A 20,899-nucleotide genomic window follows, 5' to 3' on the forward strand; every position below is an offset into this window, starting at 1 on the left:
TTTCCTGTCTCCTATTTGTCGTTACGTCAGCTTCCCCCAGTGAGCAACAGTTTAATACACAATGCCCTACAACTCTATATAACATAAACAAAAACAAACATAAAATCAACATTAACCAGTATTGATATATCCTGAGGATAAACATGTGTCAAAACTAATATAAACAATAGCAAACAGATAGTCTTACCAGAGTTCACACCAGGTTGTCTTTTTTAGTAAGAGTTTTATTCATACCAAATTTCCTGGAGCGCGTCCATATAGTTACTCTTTACAGGTAACTAAAGATCATTTAATATGGTTAAGCTCCAAGTGTGTCTTACCATAGTCTAGGTATTGCACTTTACCTTCCATATTTCTCTTTGGATAGGTTCAGCTCTTTGTCTTCTTCTTAGTCACTGTCTTCCACTTAGATCTTTGAGGCTTCGGGCGAGTTTGGGATAGATTTGGCGGGGGCCCTGATGTTTCCCCCATTGAAATGTCCGGAGCTTCTAGGCCGAGGACTTTACAGATATCTGGGATTTCTTCCTTTGTCTTGATGGATGTAGTTCTCCCATTCCGGATTACATGTAGTGCAAAGGGAAAGCCCCATCGATATGGGATCTGATTTTTCCTCAGTAGTAGAGTAAGAGGGCGTAGTGCATATCGCCTTTGTAAAGTTTTAACGCAGAGGTCTTGGAAAAATTGAACAATGTTTCCTTGAAATTTAAACATGGGATTTTGTCTGGCTGCTAGGAGTATCTTCTCCCTATCCGGGAATCTCAACAATTTAATAATCACATCTCTTGGTGGTTGATCTGGCTTAGGCTTGGGTTTAAGGGCTCTATGGGCTCTTTCTATTGGGTAATCAGAGTCAGCAGGTGTTCCCAGGATTGCGTGAAATAGCTGTTGGAGATATGTATGAAGCTCTTCAGCCGTTACGGCCTCTGGTATTCCTTTGAGTCTAAGATTGGATCTTCTGCTTCTATTTTCCATATCCTCAATTTTCTCTTCTAATTCCGTTATAGCCTGTTGTTGTGTGGCTAGAGTTTCCGAGGCTGCAACCACGTCCTCTCCCATCTCATCTGCAGCTGTTTCTAAAGAGTCAACTCTGCTTCCCAGTTCTGATATCTCATTTTTGATTGTAGTAAGGCTGCTGGTTATTGTCGCCTGAAAACTGTCCATTTTCTCCCATAGTTTCTCAAAATTAGTTGTAATGTCCTGTTTAGAGACTAGGGATTGAAGATCTGCTCTGGTTACTGGTGTCATACCATTAGATTCCTCCTCAGTCTCAGACTCCATGTCATCCTCTATTTCATCTGCAAATGGATCTTGAGACCTAGTTAGTTTAGATGCCTTAAAGAATGTATCGACTGAGACGGGTTTTGCCCCTTTGTCATGTTTGGGGCCTTTTCTGGTAGACATAGTAGGTGTCAATGGTGCACAAAAGTACACTGTGGTATATACAAATATTGCAGGCAGCCAAAGATATATATATATAAAGTCAGTTTTTTCTCCCTCCTACTCGCCTTGAGTGTTGGCAGTAGTAAAATAGTTTTGCTAATACGAGATGTTGAGAGTATGCAGCCTTCTCCTTTATAGTATGTATATAGTTTCCCTTTCTTTCCTTGCTAAGGGTAAAAGGCTAGCTGTATTCCAGACCTCTGCCAGTTAATTTTGTGTATGCACAGACATAGAGATTTTCTCAGCGGCTATCCGTCATCTATTCAAGCCTCTTATTTATTTTTTTCTGTGGCACCCTCATCTGTTATTTACATGTATATTTGCATTTGTGGGGCATAGTGGATGTTTATTGAGGGTGAAAATTTTGTTGTGGTATATGGAGAGTTTTCAACTCTTTTATGTCTTCAATTCTCTGTCAGACCATCCATTAAAATCATCTCACACGGCCATCATTTATATTATCAGTCATTATGATAGCCCAATATAACTAAAGCGGACAGCATCCCTCCTCATCATATGTGCCAAAGCATCCACACTGTCCCCTACCCCCAGGGCAGATGTCCACACTGGACGAAGTCGGTGAGGGAGACTGGGATATGACCCGCTGGCTCGGGCCAGCGGGAAATGGAGGGGGCAGGGAACAACCTATGGGACACCACAGCTATCCACACTTTAGCAGCTCAGTTCTTTAAATTGTGCAGTTTTTTAGTGAGTAGTTTCAAATATGGTAATGCTTCCCCTCTCTGTCTGTATATAGTAGTTTCAGTGTTGCAATGTAACTTTGAGGTCAGTCTGATACGATATAGCGTCAAGTCACTTTGTAATACGATATGGTTGTGACTAAGGTATCAAGCCTACTGTATTGAGGGAGCTGCTGTGTTAGTTGTACTTGAGAGGGATAATGGCCTCTGATATGCGCTCAGAGTAGGAGCGTGTAGTGTGACAGTCACTTACAAACGTATCTGGAAGTGCTGACCGGAACATCTGTGTCTGCAGGCAGAAGTGTAGCCGAGCTGCTCTTGTCTTTTCTAGTGAGCTGGAAGGAGCTTAAGGGACAGTCCTTTCCCCTGGCCCCGGCAGAAGAAAGCTGCGTGTGAGCGGTGAGCAGGAAACAAGGCTATTTACAGCTGGGTGGCTTCTGCACTCTCTTGTAATGACCGCCTGTGAACATCCAAGATGGCGGCTTTTCGCGGGCTTCCTCCGTGTATAGAAATGCCGGTGCCGGAGTGAAATTTCGGTGGCCAAGTTGAAGGTCCAGCTGATGCGACCCCAGTGACACACCTGGGCTTAAGCTGCTCCTTAAACAAGTTGTCGGTTAAGTCTCCTGGCACCCGGCACATACGATAGCCTTTGTAGCGATCAGAGCACTTGGGGAACAGTTCCCAGTACGTTATGCAGAAAAAGGCTAAGATGGTTAAATCTTGGCAGAGGGCTATATGATAGGATAATAAGGTAGTTGGAAAATAAATAAAAACAACAAAGGGGTGAATTAGCAGAGGTTTTAGGGGTTAAAGTTAAGCTGATGTAGGAGCTCAGTTTCAAAGCTGCCACCTCGCACTGTAGCAAGCTCCGCCCCATATAGTATCATTTTAAAGGTACATGAAATGCAACATTTCTCTTTCATGATTCAGACAGAGCATACAATTTAAAATAGTTTCCAATTTACTTCTATTATCAAATTTGCTTCATTCTCTTGTTGTTCTTTGTTGAAAAGATATTTAGATAGGTAGTTTGCACATGTCTGCAGCACTACACGACAGCAAATAGTGCTGCCATCTAGAGTAGTACTGTAGTAGTACTGCAGACACATGCACACTCCTGAACTTACCTTCCTGATTTTCAACAATGGATAACAAGAAAGTGAAGAAAATCTGATAATAAAAGTAAATTGGAAAGTTGTTTAAAATGGTATGTTTTATCTGAATCATGAAAGAAAAAAAATCGGGTTTTATGTCCCTTTAAGATAAGTTGATTAGGTTGTAAGTATATCTCTATTGTCTCTCAAAAAACATAAAAAACACTTGCATTAAAGAGCATTACAAATAAAAAGAAAAACTATGTATTTGTGTCAGTGGGTAATTTAAATATAACAAATAAATATGGCAATATAAGATAGAATGTGGTAAAGTTTTACCTTTGGCACACAAAAAAATAGATTGCCCATAGCAACCTATGCAATATTTAAACATGTGGCACAGTGGTAGAATGGTGGGCAGATAGTCAATATACTGTATATACGGTATTATATATTTAAATGGATGCCAACCCCCCCTATAAAATGGCAAATACATGTATGTTTGTGCCATATGAGGAGAATTCATGGTTTTATTTGTCTCTTAATAGAAATTTGAAACTTAATGATGTGCTCCTCCAAAAATGTTGAACCTTCTGTTGGTAAATTAAGACCCCCAGGTAAGGCGGTAGCATAATTTTTCTAGTTGTGTTTGCATGCAGCATGTGTGAGGGAGCACAGAGTTTAAAGGACCATTACAGTTGAAAAAAATATATGCACATCATTTTAAGTCTATCGACTTTTCTGTACTGTGTGTTTAACCCCGTAAAGGGGATAAACACACAGTAGAACTGTCGCTTGAGACTCACAGAGCCACTGATGGTCCCAAGTGGAACTCGCCAATAAACACATAGTACTGTAGGGTCGATAATCGGAAAGCATGTAGTTTTTCGACTATAATGGCCCTTTAAGTTTCAAATTTCCTTTTTATAAACAACTGTAACCAGAAATATCCTAGCTTCTCTGGCATAAACATACACTTTTTTGTTATTTAAAGGGGTATGGTACTATTCTGTTTCATTTAAAATTGATTATTGTTTTTTTTAAATGTTTCCTGTTTTGAATAAAACAACTTTATTGTAAGAGTTCTTCCTATCAGCCATTGTGTAGTAGTGCCCCAGGACATCATTCACTTCCTGCAGCTTTTGTCATGGATGTTTTATAAATATGTTTAACCGCTGGGTCTCATATATACATTACAAAAAATACCATGTCACGCATTTAATTTTATTACATAATAAAACCTAAAGCAAAATAAATTGAACAATCAAATAATTATCACACCGTTTATTGAAATCTATTTACTTTTTTTTATTTATACTTTTTTATTCATTTTTTTCTGATTTTATCTGCATTTACATTTAAACGTGGTTTCACTTATTGTTTTAGAAAGCTGAAAATAACCAGGAAAGACCAGAGGATATGATCTGTTAGCAAAGTAGTTTTATGTATGGACTTGGGAAGTTCAAAGGAAAACAATTGTGAAGAGCTTCCGTTTAAAGAGGAAGATAAAAATATTTGTAAGTAGACAGTGGGCAGTCGCAAAGGAAAGTGGCAGCTTAAGTTACAAGAAAATCTTTCGATGAAAAGGGAAAGACGTCTCCTCAACTGAATACTTTGTATTAGAGCGTATTCGAAATCAAGTTTAAAGACTTTATTGTTTGTCGCAGGGATATAAAACCAAAATTACGGCAAAGGTAAGGACCTGAGTTTATTTAAACAGACATTCTTTTGTTTATCTTTTTGATGCATGTGTTATGAATAGGAAATGAGCTCGCAACTCGCCTGGAATACAGAAATCTTTGTCATTTGGGATTTGTACAGTGTAAATAGAACTCTTCCCTAGGAGTGAGCATAACCTTTATAAAAAAAATACAATGTGGATTCAAGTGTTATTTAAGATACATCCCAACATTTCAATATGGATAAATCAAGTAACTATTAAACTATAACATAACTAAAATACATTGCTAAATGAAAATTGTGTGTAGTGAAGCGCAATCCATCATGCATTAATTATGTATTGATTTTGCCTGCTAAAGAAAATCACCCAGATATAACTTGTTACTTTAATAAAATATTCCTTGTTGCATTATTCATTCTACAGTGCTGAAAGCTATTTCATTAGTTCTCTACTACATTAGAAAATCATATTTGTTTTGGTGGCTACAATCCATTTAGGCAGAAATACTATTATGAATGCTCCTAGCTTTTTACATACTTTGTATATATAAGTAAGGTTTGGTTTTGGGGTATTATTGTAAGGTACAGAAACTTGTAGTAAATCTGTGCCATTGGGTTATCAATAATGCATCTTATGTAGACAGACTATAAACATTATAACACTGGTTATACTAAGAAGTGATCAGTGAAATTAAGAGTTGTATGTTAATTAAAGGGATAGGAAAATTAAAGTCAAACTTGCATGATTCAGATCATTTTAAGCCACTTTTAACATCACTTCTATTTTTTTAAAGTTCTTCATTCTCTTGGTATCCCTTGTTGAAAACGAATATGCACATATCCTACACTAGTGGGAGCTAGCTGCTTATTGATGCCTGCACACATTTGTCTCTTGTGATTGGCTAACTAGATGTGTTCAGCTAACTGTCAGCAGTGCAATGCTGTTCCTTCAGCAAAGGATAACAAAATAATGATGCAAATTAAACCGTAGTTTAGAATTGCATGATCTATCCAAATCATGAAAGAGAAAATTTGGGGGTTTCCTGACCCTTTAAGGGTTGATTAACAGTCAGCTATTGCACTCATAATGTACTGATGCACAGGGTAGAATGTGTGTGCAGGTGAATATTTTCATGAAAAAAATAGTAAATAAAAATAGCATGATGTCTTTAAAGTACTACTAATAATTTAACCATCACTTAAACATCATGATGATGTCATATTGTGGCTTGCTTCTTTTTCTTGAAATCTTTGGCCAGAGCCATGCTTTGTGTAAAAGCAGGAGGAGGTGTACTGTACATGCCTTATTTTCACCTCATTGACTTCTCAGTCACTCAAGTTTATTAGCAAGCAACATGTGTGCATCCCTAGGAAGCAGTGTCATATGAGAATATTGTCTGAGCTATACAGAGAACTCTTCATTATTGTAATATTTTCATGATGATGGTATGTTGATAATAGATAATTACGTACCATTAACAAAGTCTTATTAAACAACCTAGATTTATTAAGCCCCTACGGCAGCAAGTTCTCTCAAGAACTTGCTCGCCGTCATTTATCAAGCAGCGGTCACCAGACCGCTGCTTCCTGAGCCTATTCGCCACCTCTAATCTGGCGAAATTCAATCTCCTCGGTCTAGTCAGACCGAGGAGATTGACAGCTCCTGCCCGCGTGTGATTGGCTTTGCGCGGGCAGGGGTCGGGATTGCACACAAGCGCAAAATTGCACTCGTGTGCAATGCCGAATACCTGCGGGTATTTTCGCCCCGCCACAGCTTTAATAAATCTAGCCCTAAGGATTACCAGTGACGCACAGGGACATGCTTATTTCATATTTTTTTTTGCATCTATATTTGTGAGGTTTTGTCATTCATATCCATATAAAATGTTGGAAAACTCCATGATAACACATTTATTTAAAGTTTTTCAAATATATTTGAGCCAAAAAATAAAAAAAAATAAAGTTCAGATCGCACTTTGTGACTATGGGTCCGATTCTGTAAATTGATCTGCTCTTGCAAAGTTCTGTAAGAAGGCTTGTAATTATTATGAGACCTCTCAGGGATTGTTTTAAAGGCAATGTTACCTTTGGCTATTTAAAGCAAAATTAAATACAGTAGAATTGCCTAATCCACTAAATACACAATAACAAAACAATGCAATAGCACTTACTCTAAATTTCAAATGAGAAGTAGATTTTTTTTCCTGACAAATTTCTAAATTTACATTTTCACCCCCTGATATCATATGATAGCCATCAGCCAATCACAGACTTGTATACATTGTGAATTCTTGCGCATGCTCAGTAGTTGCTGTTGCTGTGGGTATATAAAAATATTGTGCACAATTTGGTAATGGAAGTAAATTGGAAAGTTGCTTAAAATTGCTTGTTCTGTCAGAATCATGAAAATGTAGTTTTGACTTGAGTTCTCCTTTCAGGGAAGTACATAATTATGCTTTATTGTAAATATAGACTGTTATTTATAATTGTGCACTACGTAACTTATTTGTTAATTATCACTAGTTATCTTAGTGATCATTTATAATTGTAATGCAGACTTTGGTGGTTTAAACATAATAATATTATTTTGCTAAATCTAATCTGTTCTCTTAGTATTCTTTGTTGAATAGTAAACCTAAGTAGGCTCAGGAACCTGTGTATGTTTTTAACATTCTATTGCAGCAATAACTGTAACAATGTTTATAGCAGCTTCATACATTTTTGCAAACACTGCTGCAATATACTAAATACATATGCACCCTCCTTAGCTTACGAAGATTTACTCATTAACAAAGGATACTAAGAGAAAAATAAATTTTGGTAAAAGAAGTAAAGTTCACAGTTTTGAATTGTGAAAATGTAATTTGTTACTTTCCTGCAACTTTAAGTAAAAAAGTGTATTCATATTGCAATAATACTACTGTTTTTTGTGTAGTTTGTATCTGTGTTGTTTTGTGCTTAAAGGGCCACTAAACCCAAAATCTTTCTTTCATGATTCAGATAGAACATACACATTTAAACAACATTACAATTTACTTCTATTATTTATTTTGCTTCATTTTTTAGATATCCTTAGTTGAAGAAAAAGCAATGCACATGGGTGAGCCAATCACATGAGGGTTCTATGTGCAGCAACCAATCAGCAGCTACTGAGCATATCTAGATATGCTTTTCAGCAAAGAATATCAAGAGAATAAAACAAATTAGATAATAGAAGTAAATTAGAAAGATGTTTAAAAATGCATTCTCTTTCTAAATCATGAAAGAAAAAATGTGGGTGTCATGTCCCTTTAACTAGATTTTGATTCTAAATCAAACAGTTTTCTTAATTTAATTGGTGGTGCTTCTTGTTGAGTTGAAATGCTTTACATCAGTGATAGTAATACTACCTTAATTGTTATATTAGGTTTATTCATTAGTGTATCTTAAAGGGACATCGAACAAACACTTTTTATTTCTTGATTCAGATAAAGAATAACATTTAAAACAATTGTCCTATTTACTTCTATGATCTAATTTGCTTCATTATCTTAGTATCATTTGTTGAAGAAGCAGCAGTGCCACTACTGAGAGCAAGCTGAACGCATTGACTGAGACAATAACATGAGGCAAATATGTGCAGCCACCAATCTGCTGCTCCTGAGCCTACCTATGTTTGCTTTTCAAGAAAGGATACCAAGAAAATAAAAAGTAAATTGGAAAGTTGTTTACAATCACATGCTCTGTCTAATGCATTGGAAGAAGAAAAAAAATTGGATTTCACGTCCCTTTAATTCAATAGAGACATTGTCACATCTCAATAAAATTGATTATTTTTAAAGAAGAATAAAAACACATAATATACATTTTACTTGTTATTTCTTGGTAAAGTCATTTGTGAGATACATACTCTAGAGGAGGAGACCATCTTTCAACCATAGAGACAAACTGCAAAACAATGAATAGTTTTGCAATTTAAAGGAATATTCAGAGGCGTAACTAGAAACCACAGGGCCCAGGTGCAAGAATCTAAGAAGGGCCCCCACCCCAAAAAAAAGTGAATTTGATACATATCTTTTTTTTTTTTTTTTTTTTTAACACAGAAAAAAATGTGAATCAGATTACATGTCTGCAAAAGGAGGGACCCTGTGTCCACTGTCTGTGAGATGGTCTGAGCCCCTATTACTGTATATAGTGACACTGTTTAACCCACCAGTACTGTATATAGTGAGTTAGTGACACAGTCTGTAATCTGCCGGTGAAATGGCTGGCGTACTCGATCGGGTTGATTTCCGGCGATTCCTGTCCTTCTCATCAGAGCAGGCGGACAGGGTTATGCAGCAACAGTCTTTAAACCACTGCTCCATAACTTGTGTTTCTGGCGAGTCTTAAGACTCGCCAGAAACACGGGTCCACAAGCTCCTTACGGAGCTTGATAAATGGGCCCCAATATGTATTATTCATCATTTTAAAAGGATTTTAACTTTTATTTATTTTTCTTTTTTACTTTATTTGTGCAGTGTTCATTACTTTCTCTCATAATCCTACAAAGGGACTAGAGTCTCTAGATTGATGTAATACATCTTCTAGAGTAACTTGAGCTGGTTTACGATTTAGATAATGATTGTGAAACAGTAAGTCTGTTTAGCTCATGCTCAGAAGAAACAGTATGCAACTAAGATCCAAAACATGTCTTGTATCTTATCTCCATTAAAGAGCCATAATACCCAAATGTTTAAACACTTGAAAGTGATGCAGTATAGCTGTAAAAAGCTGACTAGAAAATATCTCCTGAACATCTCTATGTAAAAAAGAAAGCTATTTTACCTCAAAAGTTCCTCAGTAGCCACCTCCCGTTGTAAAAGATTTCTAAGCAGCATTTTAGTGTGTTTGTCCTGGGACATCTTAGGGGATGAGCCTCGTGCACTCTCATATTATTTCCCTATTCAGCTTACTATGAAATCTCATGAGAGTTAAGTGAAATCTCATGAGATCACAGTAAAAGAGTTCATGACCTCAGCACTGCTGATGCTGATTGGCTGCTGTTCATTTCTTCATTTTTTTTTATTTTTTTTTTTTACCTGCAGCTGGGAACAGCTGAGTATAACTTTTTACACAGAACTTACTCTGCTGAGCTGAAGAGAATGTGAGCTAAAATATATTCCTTTTTTACATAGAAATGCTCAGGGGATATTTTCCTGTCAGCTTTTTACAGTTATACTGCATCAGTTTCAAGTGATTTAGCATATGAGTATTATGTCCCTTTAAGGGAAGTGGCTACAATGAGAAATTTTAGGTGTTCATTTTACAAGAAAACAAATAAGTTTTACTAAGGAAACACTGGCCTAGATTTAGAGTTGGGCGGTAGCCGTCAAAACCAGCGTTAGAGGCTCCTAACGCTGGTTTTTACCGCCCTCTGGTATTTGGAGCCAGTCATTAAAGGGTCTAACACTCACTTTGCAGCCGCGACTTTTCCATACCGCAGATCCCCTTACGTCAATTGCGTATCCTATCTTTTCAATGGGATCTTTCTTTTTTTTTTTTTTTTTTATATTAATTTTTATTGAGGTTATGCAAAACAAATACACTTTGTACAAACCAACATATCATAAGACATATATAGATGATACAGTTAAAAAAAAAAAACAGTTTCCATATACATAGATAAGATTCACATCATAGATAATGCTGATTAGAAACTTGGAACCTCTTTTCTATTTTTATATGTACTAAACACCTATAGGTACACTACGTTAAATGTAAAAATAACTAAGATTGACTTGTAGGAAAAAATGCTAGATATTCCTTCTAAGCTAGGGTTGGAGGAAAAAAGGACAATAATGTGCTGAACTGTAGGTTGTTTGCATGAGAAGCCTGTGCAAACAGACACATCATAAGACATATATAGATGGTACAATCCAAATAAACAGTTTCCATGTACATAGACAAGATCCCTTTTGATGTGTACTAGACACCTATAGGTACAATGCGTTAAATATAGAAAACTAAGATCAATAGATGGTACAATCCAAATAAACAGTTTCCATATACATAGATAAGATTCACATCATAAATAATGCTGTTTAGGAACTTGAAATCTCTTTTCCATTTTTATGCGTACTAGACACTTATAGGTACACTGCGTTAATAAACCCCCATAGGTACACTGCGTTAGATGTAAAAAAAACCCAAAAAACTAAGATTAACTTGTTGGAAAAAAATGCTAGATATTCCTGCTAAGCTAGGGTTGGAGGAAACAAGGACAATAATGTGCTGAACTGTAGGTTGTTTGTATGAAAAGCTTATGCAAACAAACATATCATAAGATATATATAAATGGTACATTCCAAATAAACAATTACCATATACATAGATAAGATTCACATCATAAATAATGCTGATTAGGAACTTGAAATCTCTTTTCCATTTTTATGTGTACTAGACACCTATAGGTACATCACGTTAGATATAGAGAACTAGGATTAACTTGGAGAATATATTGCGCTAGAAACCCGGGCAATCCTATAACGCTAGGTAGGAAGAACAAGGACAGCTTTATATTGGACTGTAAGGGTTATTAGGAAAAAGAAAAACCTATAGGTAGGGTGCGGCATAGGAAAGATAAGCCACGTAGTTAGCCCTCCTGGAATAGGAGGTTTATTAAAGGGGGGGGGGGAGGAGGTGGTAGATGGATATGATAATAGGATAAATAACTTTGGAACTAGAAGGCTCATTATGGGTTGGGGAGGAGGTAGTTAAATGAATGTGATAGGTAACACATACCAAGAAGACAGGTTGTAGTGTCACAGGGCAGTATAGACATATATATATAATCTCCTGAACATATTGGGGAACAGGGGAAAATTAAAAGTGGACTAGTTACATAGTAGATCAATGGCATATCTGGTGAAGATCTTATAAATACATACCGTCCACTATGCCACAACACTTAAATATACCTGTTACGTCCCAATTATGTACATTATATTAGAGATAAACCTCAGATTATTTGTTTTTTCTTTGAATTTAGGGAGCAGTAAAACATAAACAATGGAGCATCATCATTATGGGAAAAAAAAACAAAAACAAACCCCAAGGCAGGTATATACTATAAAACCACTGTACTGCTGAACACAGAAAGTGTTAGGAGGCTGCCTCGGCCGCAGGCAACGCCCTAGTTATGGATAAATAAGTCACAGTAGTCAAATTAGTAAGAAGAGGGGATGACTGCCTTGGTTTGCCACAAAATGAAAATAAATGGCCCATTAACATGTTAAATAATGTGCATACTGTGTATACTGTGTTAGCCGACCAATAGTAAGATTTTGTACTTGAGCTATATGCTAATAAGTGTTGTGAAAAGGCATGAGGAATCCTGATCACTAATATCAGTGAACATTAAATATTACTGCCGGCATCCACTAATAAAATAGAGCTGAAAGAACTTTTAGCAGAAAGGTTGTGGCTGTTGGAAAAGCAGACAATGGTACCGGTGCTTCAAAAAACTGCATAAGAGCAGGTGACTGTATACCTACAAACAGTGTATATAGAAACACACACAGCAAGTACTCACTAATACAAAAACATCCCATAGATCTTAAGCTCAGCAAAGTTAATACAATTCCCAAAATCCATAAGGACATAACTGGACAACAGAGCTCCAATACGATTTGGTTTCGTGGCGTGTCCACTGTACATGTCTCGCTGCAATGCAGGGTTCACCTCATCTCAGACTTCAGCTCTATGCCCCACAATACAGTGTTATATGATTTAACTCGCTCCCATGCATAACTTCAAACAAACTATGTAGCCAGTATAACAGTTGCTCACCGCGTTCAATACAAAGCTCAATGTGAGGGAAATAGAAAAAACAAAAAGGTTCTCTTGAAATAAACGTTACCATCAGCCATAAGACCTAGTTGAAAGCACATCCTTTTTCTATCCGATGCCTGTCTTCCAGGAAGGTACCTTGAGCATGGGGTAAAGATTCTCAGCAAATACCGGGAAAATCTTACACCAGGATGCATGGATCAAATATAGCGGTTTGCGTTGGAAGGAGATTTGTACCGCTACTGTCTTCCATCCTAGAACAGCAGAACAAATATTAGGGCGCTCAAAATGAATATTAGCACTCTCAGAATATTCCCTTCTATCTGATAACAGCTTGGGACTTAGCAAAGCTTGCTCAAGATCATTAGACTGCCGATCACCAACCCGACCCTCGTAAAGGTCAGACTGCATGCAGAATTCTCCAGCCTCCTGTATGAAGAGTGGGGTCATACTCAGTGGTGCGCTGCTGTGTTGCAAGAGATCGCAAGGAGGCATATCCTCCGGTTTATCGCCAGGCTGGGTCGGAGCTCCTGGATTAGGTAGGTCCATGCCAGATTGCAAAGTCGCTGTGAAACGGAGCTGATACTGCTCCAGAAGGGCCCTGATACCCTCCAGGAGGTGGTAAGCGAATGCCATGCTGAGCTTAGAAATGTTTTTGTGGATCGCCCTCCTCACGTAATTTAAAGATGGCTGCTCCTAGGAGGCCTCATCTAGTTCCCCCGATAAAACAGACAGGATAACGTAACTTCTCAGAGTCCTTCAGTCTTCATGTTTCTTAGTGGAGCTCAATAAACAATTAGGCACCTTATTAGTATTAAGTATGCTGAGCGGAGAGGTCAAATATACATTTTTTTATAGTATACAGCTAGAGCTGTGGCAACATGCGACCTCTCAGACTCAGGGCTGGCTCCGCCCCCCCAATGGGATCTTTCTAACGCTGGTATTTAGAGTCGTGGCTGAAGTGAGCGTTAGAAATCTAACGACAAAACTCCAGCCGCAGAAAAAAGTCAGTAGTTAAGAGCTTTCTGGGCTAACGCCGGTTTATAAACCTCTTAACTACTGTGCTCTAAAGTACACTAACACCCATAAACTACCTATGTACCCCTAAACTGAGGTCCCCCCACATCGTCGCCACTCTATTAAAATTTTTAACCCCTAATCTGCCGACCGCACACCGCTGCCACCTACATTATCCCTATGAACCCCTAATCTGCTGCCCCTAACACCGCCGACCCCTATATTATATTTATTAACCCCTAAGCTGCCCCCCCTCAATGTTGCCTCCACCTGCCTACACTTATTAACCCCTAATCTGCCGAGCGGACCGCACCGCTACTATAATAAAGTTATTAACCCCTAATCCGCCTCACTCCCGCCTCAATAACCCTATAATAAATAGTATTAACCCCTAATCTGCCCTCCCTAACATCGCCGACACCTAACTTCAAGTATTAACCCCTAATCTGCCGATCGGAGCTCACCGCTACTCCAATAAATTTTTTAACCCCTAAAGCTAATTCTAACCCTAACCCTAACACCCCCCTAAATTAAATATAATTTAAATCTAACGAAATAAATTAACTCTTATTAAATAAATTATTCCTATTTAAAGCTAAATACTTACCTGTAAAATAAACCCTAATATAGCTACAATATAAATTATAATTATATCATAGCTATTTTAGGATTTATATTTATTTTACAGGTAACTTTGTATTTATTTTAACCAGGTACAATAGCTATTAAATAGTTAAGAACTATTTAATAGCTAAAATAGTTCAAATAATTACGAAATTACCTGTAAAATAAATCCTAACCTAAGTTACAATTAAACCTAACACTACACTATCAATAAATTAATTAAATAAAATACCTACAATTATCTACAATTAAACCTAACACTACACTATCAATAAATTAATTAAATACAATATCTACAAATAAATACAATGAAATAAACTAACTAAAGTACAAAAAAATAAAAAAGAACTAAGTTACAATAAATAAAAAAATATTTACAAACATTAGAAAAATATTACAACAATTTAAAACTAATTACACCTACTCTAAGCCCCCTAATAAAATAACAAAGCCCCCCAAAATAAAAAAATGCCCTACCCTTTTCTAAATTAAAAAAGTTCAAAGCTCTTTTACCTTACCAGCCCAGAACAGGGCCCTTTGCGGGGCATGCCCCAAAGAATTCAGCTCTTTTGCCTGTAAAAAAAAACATACAATACCCCCCCAACATTACAACCCACCACCCACATACCCCTAATCTAACCCAAACCCCCCTTAAATAAACCTAACACTAAGCCCCTGAAGATCTTCCTACCTTATCTTCACCATGCCAGGTTCACCGATCCGTCCTCGGAAGTCTTGATCCAAGCCTCGGAAGTGTTGATCCAAGCCCAAGCGGGGAGCTGAAGAGTGACGTCCATCCTCGGGCTGAAGTCTGGATCCAAGCGGCGGCTGAAGAAATCCATCATCGGGCTGAAGTCGGAAGTCCATCATCGGGATGAAGTCTTCTATCAAGCAGCATCTTCAATCTTCTTTCTTCCGGAGCAGAGCAGAGCGGAGCCATCTTCTTCCCAGCCGACGCGGATCCATCCTCTTCTAACGACGCCTACTAGCCGAATGACGGTTCCTTTAAATGAGGTCATCCAAGATGGCGTCCGTCGAATTCCGATTGGCTGATAGGATTCTATCAGCCAATCGGAATTAAGGTAGGAAAATTCTGATTGGCTGATCGGAATTCGACGGACGCCATCTTGGATGACGTCATTTAAAGGAACCGTCATTCGGCTAGTAGGCGTCGTTAGAAGAGGATGGATCCGTGTCGGCTGGGAAGAAGATGGCTCCGCTCCGGAAGAAAGAAGATTGAAGATGCTGCTTGATAGAAGACTTCATCCCGATGATGGACTTCCGACTTCAGCCCGATGATGGATTTCTTCAGCCGCCGCTTGGATCCAGACTTCAGCCCGAGGATGGAAGTCACTCTTCAGCCCCCCGCTTGGGCTTGGATCAACACTTCCGAGGCTTGGATCAAGACTTCCGAGGACGGATCGGTGAACCTGGCATGGTGATGATAAGGTAGGAAGATCTTCAGGGGCTTAGTGTTAGGTTTATTTAAGGGGGGTTTGGGTTAGATTAGGGGTATGTGGGTGGTGGGTTGTAATGTTGGGGGGGTATTGTATGTTTTTTTTACAGGCAAAAGAGCTGAATTCTTTGAGGCATGCCCCGCAAAGGGCCCTGTTCAGGGCTGGTAAGGTAAAAGAGCTTTGAACTTTTTAAATTTAGAATAGGGTAGGGCATTTTTTTATTTTGGGGGGCTTTGTTATTTTATTAGGTGGCTTAGAGTAGGTGTAATTAGTTTAAAATTGTTGTAATATTTTTCTAATGTTTGTAAATATTTTTTTATTTATTGTAACTTAGTTCTTTTTTATTTTGTGTACTTTAGTTAGTTTATTTCATTGTATTTATTTGTAGATATTGTATTTAATTAATTTATTGATAGTGTAGTGTTAGGTTTAATTGTAGATAATTGTAGGTATTTTATTTAATTAATTTATTGATAGTGTAGTGTTAGGTTTAATTGTAACTTAGGTTAGGATTTATTTTACAGGTAATTTCGTAATTATTTGAACTATTTTAGCTATTAAATAGTTCTTAACTATTTAATAGCTATTTTACCTGGTTAAAATAAATACAAAGTTACCTGTAAAATAAATATAAATCCTAAAATAGCTATAATATAATTATAATTTATATTGTAGCTATATTAGGGTTTATTTTACAGGTAAGTATTTAGCTTTAAATAGGAATAATTTATTTAATAAGAGTTAATTTATTTCGTTAGATTTAAATTATATTTAATTTAGGGGGGTGTTAGTGTTAGGGTTAGACTTAGCTTTAGGGGTTAATCCATTTATTACAGTAGCGGCGAGATTCGGTCGGCAGATTAGGGGTTAGTAATTGAAGTTAGGTGTCGGCGATGTTAGGGAGGGCAGATTAGTGGTTAATACTATTTATTATAGTGGTTATTGAGGCGGGAGTGAGGCGGATTAGGGGTTAATAACTTTATTATAGTAGCGGTGCGGTCCGCTCGGCAGATTAGGGGTTAATAAGTGTAGGCAGGCGCAGCAGATTAGGGGTACATAGCTATAATGCAGGTGGCAGCGGTGTACGGAGCGGCAGATTAGGGGTTAATAATAATATGCAGGGGTCAGCGATAGCGGGGGCGGCAGATTAGGGGTTAATACGTGTAAGGTTAGGGGTGTTTAGACTCGGGGTACATGTTAGAGTGTTAGGTGCAGACGTAGGAAGTGTTTCCCCATAGGAAACAATGGGGCTGCGTTAGGAGCTTAACGCTGCTTTTTTGCAGGTGTTAGGTTTTTTTTGAGCTCAAACAGCCCCATTGTTTTCTATGGGAATATCGTGCACGAGCACGTTTTTGAAGCTGGCCGCGTCCGTAAGCACCGCTGGTATCTAGAGTTGCAGTGGCGTTAAATTATGCTCTACGCTCCCTTTTTGGAGCCTAACGCACTGAAAACCCAGCCATTCTGTGAACTCTAAATACCAGCGGTATTTAAAAGGTGCGGGAGAAAAAAAGCACGCGTAGCTAACGCACCCCTTTGGCCGCCAAACTCTAAATCTAGCCGACTGTTTCTTATCCCATTAAAAAGTAAGACACATATTTAGAAACTGAGACACAAATGACAAAAATAACACATGAAACAACTTATCTGAATAATGATTTATATAAAAAAAAGTGAAATGTTATATAATACATAAACTAGAAGTGTTTGTAAGCACAAATGGATAAAGTGTACTAAGGTCTCTACCACACCTTCATAAGTTCTATACTAGTTATAGGCAGCTGATTTGCCAACCTTTGCTCATGTCTCAGTTCTTTAGTGAATCATGTGATGATATAGGAACCAATAAAGCTGGAGAGGCTGTCAAGATAAAGTGGCTGCTGAGAATTCTTGAAGAATTTTACCCTGTATCCCTTTATCACTTAATGATATTACACCCTGTAGAAACAAAAGCAGAGACATTAAAAGAAAATGAATTTCAAAACTAAACTTTCATAAATGAAATAGAGCATTTCATTTTAAACAACTTTCCAATTAACTTTTATTTTCAATTTTGCTGCATTTTCTTTTTTCCTTAATTATGGAGCATACCTAGGTAGACTCATGAGAGTGCACATGAGTTGAGCATCATATGAATATTGTTATTCATTAGCAGTGTATGACATTGTTGCAAATATTGTTGCATGTATTTCTGTTCTTTAGGGCTAGATTACAAGTGGAGCACTATCTTAACGTCAGGAACGGACTGGAAAATCAGACCAGCCCTGGAAATTTGCATAGACCGGCCCAGCCCCACCCCGTCCATACAAATTCTGAAACATATTTTCGTGTCAGTTACAGAATAAACTATAAATAATACAAACAATACCAGTTACCTACCTGTCTAAGATTAACTGTGTTCAGACTCCAGACTGTCTAAACTAAAGCTTATTCCTCCTGATGAGACTCTCTCTCCATCACTCACTGACACTGCTGTGTGCACTGTCTATCTCACTATCACATTCATTCTAGTCTTACACTTCGACTTCTCCTCCTCTAGACTACTCTGACTGACTAAGTTCTCCTGAAGCAGGTCTAACTCTGTTTGTGAGCCGCCGCGGCAGACATCGGGGGCACGGATATATGACATAACATGACATCACATACGTCATCATAATCCTCCAGCTACCCTCGCTCAAACCTCATACTGTTCTAAGTTGCGCCCCGAGGCCGCCTTTAGTGCGCCTGGGCTGGGTCAGGTGGATGACTATTGACTGGATGCCCGTTCCTGCTGCAGGCTGCTTCCTGCTTGATCACCCTACTCTCTAACTCTCTGTGCCCAATATAAGCACGTGGCCGGCGGCTGCTCTGTCTATCTCACTCTGCTATGTTGGAGTGTGACTGACTGTGCTCTCCTCTGCTGCTCGCCCGGTGCACACTGCAGGCAGCTGCCGCCCACCAGTGGCCCGACCCACCAAGATTTTTCCCGGTATCCCGGTGGCCCAATCCAGTCCTGCTTAACGTGTACCTGTAAAGGGGCAAATTTGCCCTTTTACAGCCACATGTTAAATAACCAGCCATTACATGTGGATGGTTAATGCTCCCATGAGCTCAAGGTTTCACTTTGCGCAATTAACCAGAGGTCAGACCCATTTGCCCCCAATTTAAAATGAATTAAAAACATGAGCATCTTTATTATTTATTTATTTTTAAAAAACTGCACAAAGCAGTTATAAGAGGTTAAAGTGAGGGAATGTGTGGTTTTTGAAAAAAATTACACTGAAAGTGCCTTTACATAAAGGTAAATGGGGGACTGAGATTTTACTGTAAATATATACATAAACACATAAATATGTATGTATTTATTCATACACTTATATATTTTTATTTTGCTGCGCGACTAGAGCGACGCTAGGTTCTATGATGTGTCTGATGGGATGAGAATGAGGCTCCCATTGGAGCCTATGTAATTGTGCTTTTGTGAGCTCAAGGTTTCCAGGCAATGCAAATACAAGGTTGTGTTCACATTGTGCTTGACTTGTAATACCAGCGCACATTTACATGCTCTTGTATTTCCGAGTGGAGCATAAATAGAGCACTTGCAAAAGCGCAATATTGTGCTTCACTCGTAATCTAAGCCATAAGGGTAGATTTATCATAGTGCGAGTGGACATGATACAATGTAGCGTATCATGTCCTCTGCACATTGTGAACTGCTGCTGCATTGCCGCGCCCTGCAGATTCGCTATCAGGGGGTGTCAATCAACCCGATCGTTATTCATTTGATTTGTGTCCGCGGCCTTAGAGCAGGTGGACAAATCTTTAGACCGCTTCATAACTTCTGTTTCCAGCGAGCCTGAAGGCTCGTGTGGAAACAGGGGCATTAAGCTCTATACACCAATTTTCATATAACTGCATGTAATAGACACTACTATAAAGAATAATATGCACAGATACTGATATAAAAATCCAGTATAAAATCATTTAAAAACTTACTTAGAAGCTCCCAGTTTAGCTCTTTTAAAAAGGTAGCTAGAACACCCACTTTAAGTGGGAAATAACAGACCCTCCCTCTTTCCTATGAAAATATTTTTTACACAAACAGGAACAAGCTGGAGTAGGTATACCTCAGTATTCTCCTAAAACTATGGGGCTTGGTTAGGAGTCTGAAAATCAGAGCAATGTTATTTAAAAATAAGCAAAACTATACATTTAAAAAAAACTGTATGGGCTATATAAATGGATCATCTACAAAACATTTAGGCAAAGAAAAATTGAGTGTATAATGTCCCTTTAACAATTAAAGTAGTTTGCTATCTAACTGCCATAGTTATGCACATATTTCCAAAATTAATATATGTGTGAAAATTGATATTATAATTTTAGAGCTTCTCACACAACTGAGTTTCAAATGTGCATGTGTTTTACCAAAATTCAAATAAGGTGCATGTGATTTTATAGAAATTTTAATGAGCATTAATACAGTTTGAAATGTTCTAAATTAGGCATTGCATGATACATTAACTTTTGAAATGAAACATTACCTCACGGAAATTGTATTTGCATTTACTCAGTAATTTAACATTAGTTATTCAAGCCTGACATAACTATGGATTATTTTGTGTGAAACATATACAATCATTTAGTTGCTGCAAAAGTATTTTATGCATTTCAACTGAAAATGAGAATCCACGGGAGAGTTAATATTATAAATTACATTCTTAAATTGTAACGTACAGGTACAAATCCCCAAATTCAGAATTCCAAAATCCAGAATAATTCTGAAATTTAGACTTTTTCATGAATATATATACATATTTAAATAAAATTATTCAAAATTACATTTTTTCCCTGCCAGTTAGCCACAATCTTCTCTGCATGCATATTTGTTGATTTATTTCTTTTCTAAAATGTAAATAATAGTCTATACTTAATACAACTATTACCTTTCTTATTACAGTACATTACTGTGTATACAAAAGTATTTAAAATTATATAGAACCTACATTTAGGTTGCATGTATTAGCTGTATTATGAAATGTAAGCATTGTCTAAATGACATGATATTGTTGTTAAACTTGGTCTCATCTCCAAGCTAAAA

General features: G+C 37.6%; 1 protein-coding gene across 1 annotated transcript in view; it reads left to right on the plus strand.

Annotated features, from left to right (window-relative positions):
- The first annotated feature begins 4,773 nt into the window (after positions 1-4,773).
- Positions 4,774-20,899, plus strand: part of LOC128660964 (uncharacterized) — a 69,175-nt gene continuing 53,049 nt past the window's right edge. The window contains exon 1 of the mRNA XM_053715080.1: positions 4,774-4,929. The gene's annotated coding sequence lies outside the window, so the exon portion shown is untranslated. The remainder of the gene's footprint in view (positions 4,930-20,899) is intronic.

This window comes from Bombina bombina, chromosome 1 (genome assembly GCF_027579735.1).
Source record: "Bombina bombina isolate aBomBom1 chromosome 1, aBomBom1.pri, whole genome shotgun sequence".
In the NCBI taxonomy this organism is placed as follows: Eukaryota; Metazoa; Chordata; class Amphibia; order Anura; family Bombinatoridae; genus Bombina; species Bombina bombina.